The sequence below is a fragment of the Helianthus annuus genome, chromosome 10 (genome assembly GCF_002127325.2).
Source record: "Helianthus annuus cultivar XRQ/B chromosome 10, HanXRQr2.0-SUNRISE, whole genome shotgun sequence".
In the NCBI taxonomy this organism is placed as follows: Eukaryota; Viridiplantae; Streptophyta; class Magnoliopsida; order Asterales; family Asteraceae; genus Helianthus; species Helianthus annuus.
Window position 1 is genome coordinate 167,898,865 of NC_035442.2, and position 21,081 is coordinate 167,919,945.

Genomic DNA, 21,081 nt, shown 5'->3' on the forward strand with positions numbered 1-21,081 from the left:
TACTTTTCTACACTAATAAACTAGCATTTTATAACTTTTGGTACTAAATAGACTATATTAAATGTTATATAATAGCTTTAGTTTATTTTATTTGAAGAATAGTATTAATTTTCTATTATATAAAAATATTTTAAGTGTTTTTTGTGGGTACGCTTTTCTTTTGCTCAGGCCCGCGCTTTTTTTGCGCCTTGCGCCTAGGCCCCAGGCGAGGCCTATGCGCCTTGAGTGCGCCTAACGCCTTTAATAACTATGTATCAGCCCATTTGGTTTTGTAATACTAATAACACAAGGGATTTTGTTTTCCATAACATTTGGTGATTTATTCTATAGCTAGCCTGAGTTGTAACGCCTCATTTTTTTCTTTTTCTTTTTTTCATCTTTACTCAACCCTTGACTAAACATGTGCTGAAACGGTTCTAGAGTACTTTCCCATAGAGGTATGATTTCTGTCAGTACTCACCATTTATTGAGGTATCATTAAAATCGACACAAAAGTTTTTGAAATCTAAAACTCTCTGCCTCTTTTCATTCGATCACTCTTTTCATTCGATCAGTTGTTTAAATAAACAAAAAAAAAACATTACAAGAGTTTTCTAGAACTAACCAATACTAACTACTAACCGGGTTAGCGATATCCTAAGCGTTAAAAAAAGTTACAAAAATGAATAGTAAGTCCTAGACATGTTGGTGACTCAAGGTTTCTCCATTGGAATATAGGAAAGGAAACGTGATATGTTTTTCTTAGCATAAAGTGAAGTGGGTCTAATTAACTGGAGATGAAAGTACAAATGTAAAGGAAGCAAAATAAAACATGGATTTGAATTACTAAACCGGTTCAAATAACAGTTGGCTTTTTAGCATACTGAATTTTGTGAGATTAACCAAGAACATGACCATATTAACAAGTTTTACCAAAACCCAAGTGCAAGTCCGAAACATTTGAAACACACTAAAAAGTTTTTCCAACAACCCGCAGGATCCTCAAATCACTTCAACCTTGAAACCTATAAATTGTTGGTAATAACCAAAAGAATATTATAACCATATAATAAGAGTCATTTATTTTACAAAATAAAAGATGAAAAACCAACTACCTTATGCATCCGACGCAAAGCAGTCTCAATAGAATCTCCGGATACTTTTTCAACTAGGCAGTGATCTTCGTCCAGTATTAGGGCGATATCAAGTAGCTGGATTCCAATACCAGGGTACCTTTTTCTCACTGTTGACAGAAGAAAAAAAAATCTTAATTAATTCAACTCCCTCGAAAAGTAATATCACATTGCTTTCCAAGAATATGGAACTCAAGCTTAAGTTTCATAGCTCAAACAATAGAGTGTTGTTACCTTCATCAATGTCATAATAATCACCTGGACATAGTGGTGGTAAATCCACATGCTTTGGTACCTATTAATCATAAGCATAATAAGAGTTAAATAAAATAAAAAAACCATCAAGTGTTAAAATAATAATAAACGAGTGGTTACCAAATGCAGAGCCTGGACCCTCAGCCAGAACCTCAGAAGGGCCCCTCCTTGTCACTCGAGTTTTTCTACCTATTAATTAACAACATAATAAGATCGCAAATATCTTGATTACTTATTCACAGATCGTCGTACGTGTTTTGTGCATATAGTATACATTCGCAAAAACACCAATTCAATTCAATTCAATTCAAATCAATAGTCTACAAGTAAAACAAAACACGTATACAGATATATCAAATTCCTCCATCGTATCAACACGTACCTTTGCCTTCCATCCCTCCGATTTAGGGTTTGTCTGAGGATTTCACGCACACAATGTTATAATATATATACACCCGCCTATGTTTCAATTTTCACTCTGCCCCTCCATGAGTCAATGAGTTTTTACTTTTCGGATCAAATTGAAATAATAGGTTACGTAATCAATACAAGGTTTTAAAATTTATTTCTTTCTATCCACTTTATAACTCCTTTTATTATTTATCCTAGTAAAAGATTTCATTAAATATCATGTGACATTAATATAAGTCTTTTTGTTATTAATTATTAATTTATTATTATTAATTAATTAATTGGAGAGGAAGGAGAGACGTGTTAGTGGAGAAGAGAGTGATACGACAAAATAGAGAGATGATTTGGCAAGGAAGCCTCGGATGGTTTAATTCTAAAATCAGCCAACATTGTTTGTGTGGATTCTCTATTTTTCAATCAAGGTTACATTACATGCTTCTTTCTTGGTGAACATTACATAAATAAAAGAGAAAAATGCTCGGATAGTCCCTGTGGTTTCGCCTTTTTTCACCTATAGTCCCCAACTTTCTAAAACTACCTGAATAGTCCCCAAGTTTTCATTTTTTGTTCCCGGATAGTCCCTGGGTCTAACTTCAGTTACTTTTCTCTGTTAAAATGATGTGAAATGACAAAAATACCCTTTCCTTAAAAGGCCAAACCATAGGGACTATCCGGGCATCTGTACCCTTTGGCGACACAAAAGCTCTATCGTTCGCCTTCGCAAGAGACCCTTGACTAGCGCAATCACTTCCATGAACTAGATTCTGATTCACCAACTGATCACTGGTGTGAACCTTGACCTGTTTAGTGGGCCTTGGAGATGGTTCCATAACTTCCATAACAGGATCATAGTATCCAACTCCTGTTAATGAACTGAAGTGATCATCAGCAGCATTAAATGGCCACTAAAAATTGAACCATGAATCCTCCATAGCATACAATTGTAACAATATTTTTGAAATGTGGAATCTTTATAATGTACAATGATGAAAAGGGACACAGAATTTGATCAAAATGCACCAAACCAACTCTCTTAGACAATTCAACAAACATGTTGTGTGCAACCTTAAAAGATGAGAAATTTATGATCGTTGAAGTGGGTTTTGTAGGTGAGGTTTGAGGAGATAATTGGGTCAAACATTGGATGTTTCCTGGTCGGTGGTCTTGCCAAATTTCTGCTATCCACATTACACCTAAACCCCTCACCTGCACACGTTTGCATTGAGATATTAATCAATGTTTGTTGATATGATTAGAACTTGAAAGGATGTGTGAAAAACGGATCCTGATGTCGGGGCGTCGGAGGTCCTTGTGGCGGTGATGGTGGAGGGTGAAGGAGAGTGATGGTGGGTGGAAGTTGAAGATGAAGTGTGGTGATGAGGTTTTATAAATAAAAAATGAAGAAGATGCCCGGATAGTCCCTATGGTTTGGCCTTTTAAGGAAAGGGTATTTTTGTCATTTCACATCATTTTAACAGAGAAAAGTAACTGAAGTTAGACCCAGGGACTATCCGGGAACAAAAAATGAAAACTTGGGGACTATTCAGGTAGTTTTAGAAAGTTGGGGACTATAGGTGAAAAAAGGCGAAACCACAGGGACTATCCGAGCATTTTTCTCTAAATAAAAGTAGGAACCTTGACTGTGGTTAATACATTTTCTCCTTATTTAATAAGACTTTGGAATTCATTCTTATTGATTCTGATAATACAATTGTTAGGGTGAAGGGGGCACCCCCCTAATTAGGTGAGGGAAAACTTTTTTTAACCCAATCATATGTTGTCATGTCATTTCCCCTTTGTAACTTCCCTCTTGTTCAAAAACGTACGGGGTGTACCCCTCTTAGGGGAATTGTTTTTTTATTCAAAAAAAAAAGAAAAATTTTCATTGGTCCATCATTTCCCTCTCTCCTTCCTTTCATCCGTGACTCCCTACCGATTTCGTTCCCCGAAATAGCTCACCGCCTTGATGGCGGCACTGCCCCAATCGGCAAGCATGGTTTCCGCACGGGGTCACCGAATGTGCCCCGCTCCCCCTTAGATCGAGATAATGTAGGGGTGTTATTCTAAAACCAATCAATGTTCTTTGTTTGGATTCTCTATTTTCCAATCATCGTTACATTCTTCTCAGTGAACATTACTTCTTAAAACAAGGAGTTTCACTGTGATTAATGCACATTCTGTTGTATATGTAGTCTATACTCTATAATGAGTAATTAGAACAAATAAAACAAGCCTGGATGCCGAATTGAATCTGTAAATTTGTGTTAAACGAGTCCGCACTCCCGTGTCACCTAACTCGATTAAACACCGACGTTATGATCTCGATTGACAAGTTAATCTAGTACCCTAAAATCCATTGATAATACTAAAATTACTACCGCATTCTATGTTTTGTGCTTATTTAGTGAGATTTGGGAATATATTCTCATTGCTTCAAATAATACAATTGGTAAATCGAAATATTAGATATGCTTTCTAGACTAAAGTAATATAAAAATCGTTGGTTATACATCATCTTTATGAAAATACCAATGACAAGAAAGTTTAATAAAACAAATTAACATCACCCATCACCCAACTTATTATATAATACTCTAATTTATAACATAATTATGCATATGGTGGTTGTATTCTATGCATAAATTTGATATTAGGCTATATGTGTTGTATCTTGTGTAATATTATGTGTACATTTGGTGTTTGGAATCCGCGTGTCCCACTCCCCCTACCAAAACCCTACAGCTTCACATTTACTCTCTTTCTCAAGACATAAGTCTCAAACAAGCACTTAATCACTCTCAAGCAATTACCTAAATCCAACCATCGAATCAGCAATTGAACAATCGATTTTCAGTGGTTTTCCAGCGATGGCGACGACGCCGGTCCAGGTTCGTTATACATTTTTATTGTTATTGTGAGTTGTAATACTTCAGTTGATCTTATAATTTTCATGGGGATTTCTAGGCTTTGTTAATACTAATTGAATGCCGCAAAATCAACGATTTCAGTTAGGAGTAAACCAAATTCGACAATAAACACCTGCAATTGTTAACTCAATGTAATACTTGCAGTAAATTTCAGATTTAATACATTGAATTGATCGGAATCCAAATTTATTCGGGCATGTTTAATGGTTAGGCTTTGTTTTTGTTATGTGCTTTAGTGATTACATAGTGGAGATGATCAATGATGGGATGCAAAAGTACAATCTGCAATTTCATGGACCTGCTGAAAGTAAGTCCTCTAGACTTATCTTAATTATTTTGTTCTTCAGTTTAACATGTACTTAATAAAAAAATTATTATTAGGTTTCGTGTGTATTCTTGATTTTAGGTAGATATAATTGATTTGAACTGTATTATACCAGATTTTGAGTTCATTTTTTAATTTTTAATAGGGTCCTCCTTTATTTGATGTTAGGGTTTGTGGGATTCTTGATTTTAGATAGTTTTAACTGATATGAACTTTGAGAGTTCATTGGATGGCATCTCATAGTTTGAGGGATGCCTATAGTGAGCATGTCAGTGTTAAAAAAAGGTGCCAAAAAGATGAGGATGATAAAGTATTTTTGTAGGATTGGTTAAGTATTAGTCTATTATGTATTTATACTTTCATAAATACACATGTATGCATATAATACTACAAACTTCTAACAGCAACATATTATAAATGACCAAAGTGCCCCTGCACATATATGGTCAAACCATGTAAATACGTAACTGACTAATAATGGGCAATGACCATTCGAAAAACCTCGAAATATTCTAAAATATGCATTGAGTGAACTAACTCGGCAGCTTACCATCCAAATGCTGAGCGTCGAACTACATTTAGTAAACCACATGTGTACCCTTTTTGCAACCTCATAAGATAGTGCAAAGCCTAAATGTAAAGTTGAGCATCAAAATGCTCGAATGTTTTAACCGAATATTTTATTTTATTGCGTGTTTTCTACATATTTTTAAAACTTTAAAAGTACAAGTATACAAGAAAAGTGCAACAGGTATATAAATTAAGTACGTTTATACCATAAAATCTCATGCTCATAAATCTTTTATCACTGATTTTGGTCAAAAAAAAAGTTTTTCTCCTGTTTAAACTGTTTTTTTAAACCACTTTCAAAGATCGAGAATGCTAACCGGTATACAAACCGTCGGTTCAGTTCGGGTTGAAACCAGTTTTAATAAAAACCCGATGTTAATAAGACTTAGTTATTTTCATGTTGTGTAGTTTAAATAACTTGCTTGTAAAAAGCTTGCCTGGCCGGTTAATATCTTCTCTTAAATATGAGAGTAGATGTAAGGTTCCCCGCGTTGCGGCAGGGAGCTAAATTATTTTCAGTTCAGGTTGAAACCAGTTTAAAAAAATCCATGTTAATAAGGCTTAGTTATTTTCATGTTTTATAGTTTAAATAACTTACTTGTAAAAAGCTTGCCCGACCGGTTAATCTTTTCTCCTAATATAAAACTAGATGTAAGTTCAGATGGCAACAATGATGATAGCACAGGCTTTCTTGCTGTGATTAATAGTCTTTGCTAGCACACACATGCACAAAATTTACTTTGCAATCGAACATAGTCCACACAATTGTAAATAAAAGATAAGAAGAATTTATTTTTGTCTACAGTATGCATTAACAATTCCTATATAATACATATCTTTTAGATTTGCGCATATATACCTACTACTCCCTACATAAACACGTGTAATTATTTGCTTTCATATAGTACTTCACATTAATTGCATTTAAATTCAACCACAGTTTGGATGTCAATAAGGAAAAAAACGCAGCTGTAATCCACAGTGCAGCAAGTCACATTGTCAACGAAAATATATTGTGTGCAACTTATGTAACTAACACACTTAGTGTTAGTAACCTAAGTAGCAACCATAACAAATGTATAAACTCTTGGTTCCAGCTTATGTATCTAACCTAATGGATGTAACTCAATGACAACTAGCTTAACATAAATATAAATCTAGCCCCCGCCGCATCGCGGCGGGTTACTTTTCTAGTTTTTAATATTGTTGAAAAGAGGATGTGAGTCATATTCTTGATATGTGAATCAACCATCATTTATAAGCCTAATTGTGACCTTGATTTAAAATTTCTCAAGTGTGGTGTTATGACTTATGACAATGATATGCATCCCGCTCCATAAACATATGAATAACGTTAACGTACAACTTGTTATGTCATCAATTTAATTACAAATTGCCGTTTAGGTAAATTTAATTACAATTTGTCGTTTAGATTAAAAGTAGTGTAGGCAGGTATAATATTTTTATCATAGATACTGTCTAATTTTGTTTAAAAAAAAATACCATTATTGTATGCAACGAACCGGGTGTTAGGCAGAATGATTGACTCTTGACATTAAATATGGTGCATGTGTTCCTTTTGTGAAATATTGTATATCTACATTTGATAGCTGATATTGTTTTAAAGTTTAAGAACGTTTTTTTCGTGTTAAACCGTTAAATGTGCTACCTGACTTTGGCTAAAAATCCCGGTTTCGTGTTTTTTTTTTTTTTTTTTTTGAACGGCCAACAGAATCAATTCCGAGCACTCTCGGGACGCCCACTGGACAAACGGAGTACTCCGAGAGTAACCCGAGTCCACCACCAATTTCAGGGAAAACCCGGTAACTCACCCGCCCATATGCATGACGGTGAAGTTACAGGTAAAACCCGTTTGGCTCAAGGATCCAACCCAGGTTTCCCTGGGTCTCCTATCATTGACCACCAATGTCTCACTCTGCACCAAGTGGGAGTTGGACCTGCATCTCTCAAGAGAAATGCAAGCCCTCCACCACTTGATCTAGAGATCATTGGCAATCCCGGTTTCGTTTGGCCGAACATTATGATCTAATTTATTTTATACATGGTTTCCTGCCGCAACGCGAGGCCTAGTAAAAACCTATTTATATTAATAGTCAATCCAACTGATTAAATAAAAGTTCGTTGTAAATAAACATTTATATTTTCAGTTATTATTGCTGCAAATCATTTATAATCCTTCTTTTCATCCGTTTATATTACCACCTCTACTTAATTCCCTACATTTTGCTTTTTTTTTCCTTAAGAAATAAGATACTCATATATTTACTACTTCTAATAAAGCAAAACAAGCTTATGCCACATGGCATTTGCTTAGGCTGGTTGATGCCACGTGGCATCTCATCCTCTCCTCTTTTTTTCCTTTGAGCGGCAATGTATTTCTTCCTTCCTACGCTATTTTTGTTTTTGAAACCGCCTGAATTTTGGAAACTAATCAATTATCTCAATCAATTGAAATCATTCTCCACTCAAACCCTAAATCATTCTTTCAGCCGTTTCTCTCTGGCTTCACTCTACATTCTCTTCAAATCAAACTTGGATCCATGGATTATTTTCAATGAAGAATCTAACCGATGTTGGTAATCATATTCAAAGATTTTCTTTTTCTTCTTCATGTAATTGTCGCAAGCCCTAATCGCGATCACTTCTTTCAATTTTGGTGTTAGATTTTTTGTTTTTGGAGGCTGAATTGTGATTTTGTTATTGTAAACCGTAAATTATCTTAATTAGGGTTTCATTTGAACGTGTTTTCTTAATCTTAATTAGATTAATACTGATTCGTTTTATAGTGAATCGGGGATTCTTCCATCATTTTCTTGATTTGATTATCCTTAACTTGATATGCTTTAGGTTGATTTCGTGATTTATATGTTACAATATTTATGAACTAAACCATAGATCTGTTTATTGAAAGTGAAATATAATTTTAATCTATACTTTTTGAAGCTGAATGTTTGATTTTGTTTTGTTTTTGTGAACAGTAAGTTATTATCATTTAGATGAAATTCATGGTTGATATAGAACTTTGGATCCCATATGCTTTCTATCCATATGCTGTTGTTGAGGAAGATTCAGGCGCTGGTGCTAGAGTCAAGCCACTCACGATAGCCATTCGGTATGTTTACTGTTCTTTACACTGATCTTCGCTGATTTAGGGAACTTTCGGTTTTGTGTGGATTTGTATTGCATTTGTTATTTTGTCTCTTGAAGTTTTAATTTATTACTCACCAATTAATTTTAATTGGATCATTAATCGCTTATTCATGAATGGTCAATTTAATGCTTGTGAGCAGACTGAAATCAGCCGTTGAAATCGGCCATGTGGTGTATATCTTCTCTTCCACATTGAAGATTTCTCACCGGATTTTCAACCGACAACTGTCAGTTTCAATCTCTGCATCCATCATTCATTCATTTAAGGTAACAACTCGAGCTTCATGATTCTTTACGAACCTTTATTTTGCTCAATTGCCACTTGAACCTGATTATAGGGTAAATAATGGCTAATATTAGTCCATTTTGGGTGGGATAGGATTTTGTTTCTTTTAACTTATATGGAGAAGATGATGATAGTGAGCTCTCTGTAATGGCTTACCAATAAGAACCTTAGCAGCAGGGTTGTCAATATGAAGTAATATTAAATTTATTTTTTTGTGTGGATTTTGTAATATTAGTAAAATCTAAAGCCTCAAATAAACATAATAAAAAGTAATAAATCAGAAAATGAGATTTCTGATGTAGAAAAAAATGAAATTCAGTTCGGCTTCTAGCTAGCTGGCTCATATTAAGGCGCTTCAAAGAGACAACTGAACCGATTATGCGTTCGGTTCTCAGTTTCGTTCGGTATCGAAAACACTGGTAGTAACTAGCATGTCTTTTATTTATTGTAAAAAAATAATTACTGACTTATTGGATGCAAATTATCTTTCACGATGCAGGCATCCTTTGTTGGAGCCATGGCAATAACTGACTTAGTCAAAACAACCCTAGGGCCAAAAGGAATGGTATGTCTTCTTTTCTATTTTGTAACATGTATAATTTAGCTGACTTATCAGATGTATTGAATTACAACCCTAGGGCCAAAAGAAATGTCTTCTTTCTAGTATGTCTTCTTTTGTATTATGAGGCAATTTTCATTAAGTTTGAATCTACTTTTAACTATTTAATTTCTTAATATTCCTTTTTTATTTTCGTTAGTTAATTTCTTCATATTAGTGTTCATCTTTCATGTGTTGGCACGTTAGGCTACAATGTCCAAATTAATATATTGAAGTTGTCATTCCCTATACAGTTTTATATTTACTTCATGTTCTATTATGCATTTTGACATCTAAATTCATAATTATTTGGAATTACATGAATACTTCGACCAGGGCGTTAGAGGTTGTGTGTCGGGCTCCAAAGAAGATAACCTAACCTATGTGCAGCTGAGCGGACTTACTCTATAAGTTGTAACAAGGTTGGAAAGCAACAAAAAAACAATAAATTTCACGTCCGCTTAAAATGTTTGTACCATGGCTCGCAATTTGAGGGTGAGGGAAAATATACCAAGATTCCTCAAGTTGGTTTATAATTTATGACATTTCTAACCTATTTTTGCATTTTAGGCGTCGCTAATTTCACAATTACATGGTACATGCATACAGCTTCCTACAGATACAAAGATACCTTCATCTGCCTACATCAAAGCACGAGGTTAAAGACTCGCAACGTGTTGTTTAGATATGGATGTCACCTAAAACTACAGCTCTTTTTTAGTGACCCACTTCAAAGGAAATAATTTATTCCTAAAATAAGACTTGATCATTGGTTGGACTTTTTTGCATCATGAAGTATTCATGAGTTTCTATAATTTTTTGGCTAAAACTATGAAACATTGAATGTATCTGAATGTATCATTAGCTTTAGATAGCATGAATTTGCTAAAACTCTCAACTCATTTCACCTGCTCCTCTTACAGCTAATATTTTTGGCATGTTTGGCCTGATTGAGTTAAAGCAAAAGACAAATTGACCCATGATAAGTGAACAGAGATCTTTTGTTTTAGCCATGAAGTTATAGAAATGGTTGTACTTCTTTTCCTCAAATGCTATTTTTAGTGTTACCTTGCATATTGCCCATCCGTTTTTATTTCATATCTTCTAAAGTTTAAAAGAAATCACTTCTATTTTCAACACAGTGAGATCTAAACATTTTTAATGTAGAAGTGCTGCTCGAGATGTATGCGATGCAAGTGAAGAACAAACAAGCTATGAATGAACTAAGCAAAAACTCATTGACAAAGACTATTATACCTTTTTCAGGTTAGTGAAGTTTTAGCTCTAATGTCAAAATTTCACAGTTTTTTCTCTTTTTGTGTACGTAGAAATGGTTTCGTAATGCTTTTTCTATAATTGTATGAGTTATTATTAATATTGTTATTTCTATTACAAAATAGTCGAGTGATTCATCGAGCTGTAGAATCACTCTAAACTCTTCTACATTAAGCTTTTGTGTTGTAAGGAAATGAATGAAGATGAAAAGAGTAGAAAAAAAGTAGTGGACTTGAATCATTATGTTAGAAATATGACAGCGCTGATAAAAAGGCTTATTCATCATGTTTTATAACTATTTTGGTTTGCTTAATTATTATCACCGGATTTGTTATTTTATTTGACAGATCCCATTAATATTAGGCAAATTGGCCTGTAATAATCTCACCTACACCTTTTTGGCCAATAATAATCTCACCTCAGAATATTCCCCACACCAGTCCCACCTTTCAGATATTTTTCCCACACTGGTCCTCCGTTAAAATCCCTAACTCAGTTAGCAAAATGGCTGATGTGGCAGCTGACTTATGGATGATGTGTCAAAAATGATTATGTGGCAGCTGTTAGTATTCCCCTGGTCCTAAAGTTAGATTATTATTAAAAGAAAACTCAAATCAAGTTCAATATTAGTTCTTCTTCTTCGAAACAAACGGACCAAACCCTAATGATCACAGCCACACAGTATGGAGAGGATGAAACATGTACGGGGATCGGAGGTGTATGACCGGAGATGTTGATTTCACGGTGATGATAACGGTGGTGCGATGAGCAGGTTCCGGAGGTGGTGATGGTGTCGAGATGGAGGAGGTACGGTGGACGGAGTGCAAGTTGAGTATGGTGGCATTGGTGGATGCGGTGTCGAGATTGTCGGAACCGGTGGGAAGGTCGGCAGACGGAAGAGATGAAACGATGAAGATGAAGGATGTCGGGTTATGCGGAATGACGGTCACCGGAGAAGAGGAAGATGGTCGGAGTTGATGAACGGAAATGATTGACGACGATGTTGAGGTAAGTGGTGATGCGGCGTTGTAAACTCGAAACGGTGTGCGGGTTCGGTGAGGAAGACGAACGTGGGTGAACGAAGTTGCAGGTTTGTACGGTGACGAGGGGTCGGAGAGGTTGAATGTGTTGAACTAGATGAAGATGACGATGATGATATTTGATGTTGCGTAATCCGGAAATTTCTGTTGTGATGATGATTCGAATTTGTGAACGACGGTAACCGAAGACTAATCATCATCCATAAGTCAACTGCCACATAATCATTTTTGACACATCATCCATAAGTCAGCTGCCACATCAGCCATTTTGCTAACTGAGTTAGGGATTTTTAACGGAGGACCAGTGTGGGAAAAATATCTGAAAGGTGGGACTGGTGTGGGGAATATTCTGAGGTGGGATTATTATTGGCCAAAAAGGTGTAGGTGAGATTATTACAGGCCAATTTGCCTTATATTATAGGCTGAATTAGGAAGAATTTATTATAGCGTTGATTGAATTACATACATCTTGCACCAATAGTCATTGGGTTGCTACTATAATAAAAGTTAGTATGAACCAATAAGCCACTCATTAGTGCTTTTACATACGTATCTAGGGTTTCGGAGTTCGATCTTTGGAATAGCTATCGGAATTACAGAGTTGGCTTACATCGAGGCAGGTGCAGGTGCTAATGCCAATGGAATCTATATACCAGATCATTGTTCCGCATGTGACCGGAGGCACGTGTGTCTAAATACCAAATTAGGTTGTTAAATTTACTATTAGGTTGTTATATATGTGTTATAATAATGCATCTGATATAGACCTTGATGATTGTTTTTATGCTAAGTTATGTATTTTTGTAGGCTTACAAACTTGCTGAAGACATTAAGAAAAAATGTGGGATTAGCAAGCAACTTCAATTAAGGTGATGGATTCTTGCCTCCATATTTATGATTAATTAAGTTTTTATTTATAAACTATAACTTGATAAACAAACAAAATGATTCACTAATCTATGTAATCCTCTACGTGTAGGATGGTGAGAAAAGTACACGACGTTGTTTCGATTGATTACACTCTTACACCGGGGCACTGGTACCCTGTGCAATATGACGATTGCTTTTGTTTGGTCAGGTTTTTTGATGTTGAAGAGAGTTTGTCTAAATCGTTACCGGAATTCATAAGCCTCATTTGTTTTTCAATGTCATATTTTTGGGATTTTGGTCAAATATAAAATAATAACATTCATAAGCCACATCAGAGTTTATTTTTTTTTTTGCCAATTTAAACTCATAAATAATTTTTTTTAATTCAGTATTTGTTAAATGGACAGGTAGTGATGACAGTATATTGGTCAGAGAGGACTTGGATGGTCAAATCATGATCTTCATGATGCTGATAAGAAGCCAGTAAGTATGACTTTAGAGGACAAATTATCATCTCTTGTCACACCCCAACCAATGGCGGAAACATCGGGATGAGACGAAGTGTGTATAGATTGCTAGAGACGTCATAACACTATGTGACAATATTTAATTTAATTCAAATTTCATTGCAATACTAAATGTCATACAAATTCAAAAGGAGATAACAACATTGTTTCAACAAAAATCATAACAACAAAAGATAGATAAATTTAGGTGTGTATCTAGTCCACCCTAAACTTGTTTCATCAATCATCCATACTTCAATAATCAACCTGCAACATGTATTAAAATAGAGTTTCAATGCAAAAGCAAAGAGCGAGTATACAAGTTTGTCTACATAGCATAATAGAATAAAAACTCATATCCAACATTAACATATTAAAATAGTTTCAACCATGCTAGTTTACGCAGTCCAAGTGATAGCCCAAGTTTCCAATGCGTTAAAGTACCTAACCCAAAGTTTCACGGGAGGTTAATATGTCTCCTCCTAACAATACCCCAAAGACTAACGGGGAGGTGCATTACCCCTATAGCGCTACCATTGTTAAGGCGGAACTACACACAAGGATTAAACGTTCACATAGCACAAAATAGTCTCAAGTATCACAAGTTTCATGTTTCATGTTTAAAAGGATAGAGCATGTTTCAAATAAGTTTCAAGTGTCACGTGCGTTTAATATAGAATACATGTTGCACCCAAAGTGTTTAAAAGTAAAATGGGTTCGAGTATACTCACGGTTTACAAGTCTTGACTTGAAGTTCCGAGAGCAAGTTTGGTGGATGAATTAGTTTGGAGCACCTTGTCCTTCTACACGAGGAAACGTAGGTGTGTGAGTTTGGCGTATAACGGAAGATTATAATTTGGAGTTTAACATAGCATAAAGTAGGATATCAAAATAATCATCCTTGACTTATACTCTTATATGACACTACGTAACCACTAGGGTTATATTGTATTTCATGGGTAGTAAACCCATTAGAATCATACTTGGAGTGTTAAGTCTTAGATGTCATTCTACTACTTTAACATATAAACACAAGTTTAATATTAAAGGTTCGAATGTGTGTGTATATATATTTAAGTATTACATATTATTAAGTTCAATATTTCAAGTAGGAGGTAGAAGATTAGGATCTTCGTTTAGGTACCTCGAGTCATTCATGAATGTCATGTATGGGGTAGGAAGAACATGCTCCCATTTAGGGACCCCTTGAATGTTCACCACTTCACTTGATGTAAAGACAACCAAGGAGGGTCACGAACTAGGTTTAGTACAATAATACAAACAATCTAACTAAAGAGAAATCATCAAATCATGTGAGGATTTTATGTTGGAACAACCCAAGTTGTTCCATAATCACTTCTCATCAAGAACCAAGCTTGAACATGACTTGTGGGTGAAATACCCTAATAAAACAGAAAGTATTTGAGGTTTTAACCTCTGATTTATAGTGTCTCAACCTTGTTTTTAAGCTTTACCAACCATAAGAGAGGTTGTAAGCATTAGGACATAGGCTTGAGATGTGTTAGACACAAGTTGGATGAGTTTAAACAAACTTTTGAAGAACTTGAAACAAAACAGAAAGTTTGTGGACAATTTCGGAGCAATTCCAGGTCTGATTTCTCCAAGGAGAAGTCAAGGAATCAAACCCCATGATTATCCAAGCAAGTAGGAAGAAGAATCGAGTGATTTCGTTAAGAAATGAGCAAGTTATACTCACTTTTGTGCAAGAGTATGAATCTGTCCGAAAATGCAGATTTACAGCTGAATTGAGAGTGAATTTGGAGTGATTTGTGAGTGTTGAAAGCGTAGAAATGCTTGGAGAAGGTGTATATTTATAATGGAAGAGTTTGAGCATGATTGGATGTAACACCTCGAAACTTTGTGTCCAATAATGTATTGACACGTGTCTTGAGTTACACGTGGCATTTAATATTAAATAAAGGACTAAAGTTGACAAACCTTGAAAGTATGTAAATTCGAGGGTTATAAATGTCAAACAAGGGTAAGTATACTGTATAGTAACCCTAAACGATACTCGTACCTTCAAACGAATAAATCATGGATCGTACGGAAGCGAAACGCGGAAGAAAGTGAGAGATTACAAGCTGCAGGGGTTAACTGTGTCAACATGTTTAATTATACCTCTGAGTGACCCTTTGACGTACCCGAGGCTTTGTAACAGTAAAATACGCTCACTAGAATGTACTATATAAATTCCGCGAAGTTCCGTCTTAAAACGAGAAAGTTATGATCAAATTCGTACGAGAAGGGTTAAAAGTGTCAACAATAAAAGTTAAAGCTTTCCGAATAATTAACAAACTAACCGGGGACTTAACAATGCGGGTAAATAACACGAGGCCCTTAGTAGTAAATAATCGAGGGCCAAATCGCAAAGTTACCACTTCAAACCCGAAAGGTCAGGTTATTAATTACCAAAGATTTCGTTTTTAATTACAAAGATTTAGGCAATGATTATAAAAGATTCAAAAATCCAGAAATTTAGACCTAACGCGGGCCGCGTAAAGGTCATGAGTAAGTTGATGCGGGCCGCGAGCCTTCTGCCATTACGCGTTCTGTTATGAGAACTCAGGCGACCCGCGTACAAGGATGCCTGATCTTCCATGCGGGCCGCGTGAACCACCCAGATGCAGAAACTTTGGACAGACTTGTTGTTTGAAGTTGTGAACGATCAAAAGTGCAATAAGTGAAGCATGGGTGCCCCCTACTTGCCTCCTAGCATCAAGGGCCACCTGCTGAACATCCATACTCACTTGTAGCCTGAGTTGTAATGATCTAAAGGCCATTCTTTCACTATAAATAGGCCTACATTATGCATAAGTTCACTACACCTCAAAACACATCTTCTGATCATTCCTGAAGCTCACAAGCTTTCTTCTAACATTCCTAAGTCGTGCACAAGTCTCTGTAAGTATGCCAAACCTTCTATGGCTTTGTTTTTGCTTAGTTTAGCCTAAAAGTCAATCCGTCGTAACTAACGATTGACTTTGCGATAAATCACGAATGGTCCAGTGAATTGTCGAATCAAAAGTAGTTATGTGTTGGTATTTATGTGGGTAATAAACCTCTAAAAGGGTTCCCCCTTTACTCACAGTTGTAAAATAATATTTTGGGATTTTTAAAGATTTTTAATTAATTTTAACCTGCGGTTATGGCTACGGTTCGGTAAATACCGAATATACCCTTTTCGGCCAAAACTTGAGTTCTACAAGGTCTTTTGACCCGATTCCAGTTGCTACTGATTTTAAATAATAAATAAAGTATTTTAGACTTTATAAACTGCACGGGAAACTCAGATTTCCTGTAGAACTCAGAAAGCTCTTTAAAAGTCCTAAAAATGACCGGAAAACCCCTACGGGGCGTATAATAAACTTAAACTCGTTACGGGCATCACGGAAGGTATCCTACTGATACCACAACCTCTTTAAGGCATATTGACTTAGGAAACAAGTATAGGACTCTTACGGTTACCCGTTGCGCCTTTCGCGCGCACGGTTCGGCTTAGGTAACTAGTTTACATAAATTAGCCGATACGGGTCAAACCATATTGTTTTGACCCCAAAATCCAGAGTGTGAATATTAAACCCATATAAAACAAGCCTTCAAACTTGTTGGGTCAGAATCACATTCCATTCCCGGTTTTCGCCTTTCACGCGATTAAACCGTATCTATCCCTTGAAACTGACTGGTCTAGGCTACGGCTAATATAAGACCCGTTAGGATTCTAATAGGTTATTTTAAAACCTTCTTTCCAGAATAGGAGCCCAGTAAAAGATATCTGTGATTTAATCAATTAAGGACTATACTTGCAAAGGTAAATACTTTTAACTTATTTTCCATTATACGGGCTTGGGTTACGGTATATATAAAATACCGCTTGATCGAGCATCAAATCTTCCATCGTTTGGTGGTTAATTGAATAATTTGATCGGCTCGTTTAAACAGTCTTGTTACTTAAAAGCCTTTGGGGGGTTAATGACCATGTCCCGGATATCCTAGGCATCATTTTACGAAATGGCCACGACCTCGACATCCGGGTGTAGGCGTACACCCGGCATTATGTCTATATTAATAAAAGACGTAACCGTTGGTTTACCCACCTCGGTTTTACGCAAAGTGGTGTGTCTATTGATCTTTAACTCGGACTAGATCCGGGCTACTGAACGCAAAGAAGGAGCATGTAATTCGTTCACAAGATTATGATATTAAATAATTCTCCCAAGTTATAAAAGAGTTTGTGCCTTGTGCATTCAAATCAATTTTTAATAAACATTTTACAAAAATTTCGGTTGAATATATTTACCAGTGTAAACTGACGTATTTTCCCAAAAAGATTAAGTGCAGGTACTACACGAAATCGGCTGGCTATAGCTCCTTAGCATCTTAAGAAGTCTCGTAAGCTTTGATGCCTTGTTTGTTGAACAACACTTTTTATTTCCACAAATAATAATAACCAAAACAGACACTTTAACATTACAAACTAAAAGAGCACGTAAGAGAGGGGTGTTTGGGAAGTAAAAGATGCACAAGGAATCTCAATCACCCCTAAAACAAACATCAAATAGGAGTATTCTTAATTTGAACCAAGTAGAAAAACAAAATTTGAATAACAAATTGTTGTTCATGAAACTACCGAACTCTCCTATTAAGAAGCATAAGGGAAAGTTAATTGAGAATAATAGAATATTAGGTTATAACCCCGTGTATCACACGGGGTTGAATAAATAAATTTTATATACTAAATAATAAAACAATATATCTTTAAAAACCCATACGGGTTGAATAAATATAATTTTATATATTAAATAATAAAAAGTTATATTTATAAGAAAACCATATTGTACGGGTTGAATAAATGTAATTATATATACCAAATAAAAAGGTTATATCTTTAAAACCACGTGTATTACATAATAAATGTACAATTGTTTACCAAATAATAAAATAATACATATTTAAAAAACCTCATTTATAACACGGGTTGAATAAATGTAATTTTATATACCAAATAATAAAAAAATTACATCTTTAAAAATATGCGCATTACACGGTTTGAATAAATATAATTTTCTGTACTAAATAATAAAAAATATATACCCTTAAAAAACCCCGTGTATTGTACGAATTGAATAAATCTAATTTTATATATCTAATAATAAAAAGTTATATCTATAATAAATTTAATTTTATATACTAACTAAAAAACAATAAATTTATAAAAAAGTTATATCTTTAAGAATCTCGTGTATTGTGTGGTTTGAATAAATGTAATTGTATATAACAATAATAAAAAGTTATTTTTTAAAAAACCTTGTGTATTCACGGGTGGAAGAAATGTAATTTTATATACTAAATAATAAAAAAGTTATATTTTAATAAAAACTCCGTGTATTGTACGGGTTGAATAAATCTAATTTTATATAGCAAATGATAAAAAAATTATATCTTTAAAAACCATGTGTATTTTTAGATTAGGTAAATTTAATTTTATAAAGCAAATAATAAAAAAAATTATAGAAGATATCCCGTATACGGGTCTTTTAACGTTTTATTATAACACATTAAAAAATTTTGACCATTTTGACCTTCATTAAAAGGGAGAAAAAAGACTAAAAAGCTGAATGTTAACTGAAAAATCTGACCAGCTTTTGATTTTGGATGAAAATGACAACAAAATTGAAACCACAGGAACCCAGATTCACAAGGTTTAAGTTTTGGACTAAAGTGGCAAAAATGACCAAATCTCAGGTACCATTTTGGCAGTTTACTCAAAGTTATATTTTTAAAAACCATGTATATTTTTAGATTAGGTTAATACTTTTTTTAAATTTTTGGTTTGATTAATAAGTTGTTTAATATAATTTCTCATAGTTAACAATAAAGATATAACTTTTCTATTATTTAGTATATAAAATTACATTTCTTCCACCCGTGAATACACAAGGTTTTTTAAAAATATAACTTTTTATTATTTGGTATATAACTTTAAAAAAAGATATAACCTAATAAAACCATAAAGAAATCAAATACACGAAATATAAAATATAAAAATAACCTAATTCATAAAGAAATCAGATCAAATACACGAAATATAGAAAAACCTAAAAAATAATGCTAAAATAAATAAACAGTAATAATTTCTAAATTAATAAAATAGATTTATGTTGAGCTTATTCAAATGGGCCTAAAAACTTTACGATTTTAAATTAAATTTATGCTAATAATTTAAATTGATAAGATTTATATTAATTTAATTAATATTTAATAATTCAAATTAAATAATTATTATCTATAATTAAGGATGGTCTAGAATAATGACAAGTGTCCCTTCATTGGTTTCTTTTATTATATAGTATAGATATGGGAACATTTACGTAATTTATATCTATTATTTTGTTTACATGTTTACATATTTAAAGAAATTAAAGAATTAGATTATTTAAATAATAAATATCAATGTGGTAGAAAACTTTCCCTCCAAAATAATAGATTGTCAAGGGTGCCACTTGGCAACCCAAGTTCTTCATTTATTAGATATGATAGATTTATAAAAAAAAAGAGTAAACCTCACTTTTCGTCCTTTTGGTTTGTTGATTTTAACACTTTCAGTCTAGTAGTTTAAAAATTACATTTACGATCCAATAGTTTGTAAATTCTAACATTTCTAGTCCACCACTCTATTGACATTCCATTCCTCTGTTAAGTTTGTGTGAAAAAGACAATAATACCACTGGACTTGAATTGTTAAATGGGTGGATGAAAATTGAAAAAAACGTCAAGTGAACAAAATACCTGTGACTTAACTAACACTGTTAAATGGGATTAGGGGGTTGGGCGAAAATGACCAACATTTGTAAACCTCAAAGATCCAAAGATACGGATGATATAAAAATATTAATTTTGAACCAAACAAAAAAAAAACATGATCAAATCACATGGACTAAAATTACAATATATATGTTTTATTCATCTAAATTAATGTATGATTGAAGTGCAATTTGTCACCTTGTGGTTTGGCATGATGAAACCCTATCTTCCATTTTTTCCAGATGAGACCCTGAGGAGGGTAATCCATCACACCCTGCCACAACACTATTATTAGTTGTCTAAAACCCATGTGAAAAGACAATCTTACCCCTTTACTATTTCATTATGCCATCACGTGGTTTCTACACTATCATTATATTTAACTCCCTCCAAAATGGAAATTAAAAACACCCGGTTTGACTTTAATTAGTCAACAAATTTAACATAATTTCAAAAAAAATTGACTTTAATATGTCAAACCGATTGTGTCTCCACCTGCAACATGAACAAACCTATGTCAAACCGATCGTGTCGTGACCACATAGTACCAAATCTAATGTTGCAAAAATTATACATATCAAACCTTAGTACCCAATACTTAACCATAATCAAAAGAGTAGAACCACTCTAGTGTTGGTGAAGGCGGTTATGTGATGGTGGTGGTGAGGGTAGACTGGGGATGGTAGTGGTGATCAGGTGGTGACGACGAGAAAACGACACAAAGGTTGAACGCGAAATCATTCAACCACCTCAAAACAACCGTGACCCGCACCACCGTGTAGTGGTTCTGGGTTTCCGACCCCTGCAATCCGGCTACATTGTACAAGGAAAGGGAAAGAGAGCTTAATCAAGTGTGTAAACGACATGATTTCAGTACTAAGAAAGTGAAATCGAGGTTGGGTAACCGTAC

At 34.4% G+C, this 21,081-nt stretch overlaps 2 long non-coding RNA genes across 6 annotated transcripts; one reads left to right on the forward strand and one right to left on the reverse strand.

Moving 5' to 3' along the window:
• Window positions 1-796: 796 nt before the first annotated feature.
• On the reverse strand, window positions 797-1,863 carry LOC110886484. The gene is made up of 5 exons (XR_002562837.2): window positions 1,750-1,863; window positions 1,488-1,556; window positions 1,347-1,407; window positions 1,095-1,222; window positions 797-1,004 (listed from the first exon to the last, which is right to left on the reverse strand). It is a non-coding gene; the product is annotated as an uncharacterized LOC110886484 (long non-coding RNA).
• A 2,599-nt stretch (window positions 1,864-4,462) lies between these two features.
• LOC110886481 lies at window positions 4,463-13,539 on the forward strand. Of its 5 annotated transcripts, none has more exons than XR_004869915.1 (11): window positions 4,463-4,666; window positions 4,942-5,012; window positions 8,600-8,733; window positions 8,912-9,038; window positions 9,557-9,622; window positions 9,992-10,150; window positions 10,226-10,921; window positions 12,528-12,677; window positions 12,778-12,839; window positions 12,950-12,953; window positions 13,248-13,435. It is a non-coding gene; the product is annotated as an uncharacterized LOC110886481 (long non-coding RNA). The 5 variants fall into 5 exon arrangements; XR_002562834.2 differs by having other exon boundaries at window positions 4,464-4,666; window positions 10,226-10,313; window positions 10,823-10,921; window positions 12,950-13,539; XR_004869914.1 differs by having other exon boundaries at window positions 12,950-13,539.
• Window positions 13,540-21,081: the final 7,542 nt, after the last annotated feature.